This window comes from Poecilia reticulata, linkage group LG9, assembly GCF_000633615.1.
Source record: "Poecilia reticulata strain Guanapo linkage group LG9, Guppy_female_1.0+MT, whole genome shotgun sequence".
NCBI classification, from domain to species: Eukaryota; Metazoa; Chordata; class Actinopteri; order Cyprinodontiformes; family Poeciliidae; genus Poecilia; species Poecilia reticulata.
In genome coordinates this window covers 30,416,046-30,417,297 of record NC_024339.1, presented here as the reverse complement: position 1 = coordinate 30,417,297, position 1,252 = coordinate 30,416,046, and positions in this window count along the sequence as shown.

The following is a 1,252-nucleotide window of genomic DNA, read 5'->3' as shown; positions in this document are numbered from 1 at the left end:
ATTAACCACACCTGAACAGAATCATGGTTGACCTTAAATAACCCATCCCCCATCAGACACTCAGAACTCAAAATAAATACGCCCCCTGGTGGCGATAAACCCAAGAAAGAATAAATGGCTCCTACAACCACAAAATCTTTATTATTTACTATTAATTTCGCCATTACTGGCAACGTGAAAGATAAATTATCTTCTAAAATACCATATTTTTCTTCAGGATATAGAGCTAATTAGGTGACATAGACAACACCTTTATACATTATAAATAATATCTATGTATCTCCATCAATTATAGGAGGAACAAAAGAAATAAGACATGAAAAACAACATTATCAACAATAATAAAAAATACCATATACAATGTATACATAAGAAATTTAATTGAGCAAAAGTCAATAACGAACAAATTAATTAGGTTCACAGACGAATAACCAGGGTTGTTAAACAAGCAATATGCCACATTTTTGTTTTGTTGGTAGAGTCCTTTATATAGGAAAAAATATGATTAAACAATAGTCTTCCAAGGTGGAAATTTTTCTTTGACTCTAAAACAATAAAATAAAACTCATTAGTAGAATCACAATATCAACAATTTGTGCATCAAGTAAACACTTAGCATGCTATAGGTAAATGTTTAGTTTGGCTAAGAATAATGCACTGTCAATGAATGACGTCTAATAGATGTTCTATATTAACCAGAGGAACACAGTAACACCTTCATGAGCTCAAACTGATGAAAAAAAGAGGATGGATGCTCTCTGCTGAAATATTTTATGTTAACATTTTAACTCATTGTTAAAATGTTAACATTACTTAACTAGAGGTAATGTTAGCTAATGTTACCTCTAACTAACTAGAGGAATTGGACGAATTGCACTTGTTAGGTAACCCCCAGACCACTGGGTCACTTTCAAATAATTATACTAGTCTCTACAGATGAGGCACAAACTTTTGTTTTCCATTTTTAGCCATTTWTCATTTTTTAGGAATTTTTTGGTCAAAATTGGGGGTTTTTCTTCAATAGCTTCCAGGTCATGTGACCTGTTGACTCAAAATCTGTGTGAAATTGTTCTATCAGTCTGTATAGATGAGGCACAGTCATTTGTTTTCCATTTTAATACTTTATTTTTTAGCAATTTTATTTGTCAAAATTTAGTATGTTTTTGTTTAGCTTCCAAGACATTTGTCCTATTGATTCAAAACCACTTTGAAATTGCTTTATAAATCAATAGAGATGAGGCACCCTCCTTAT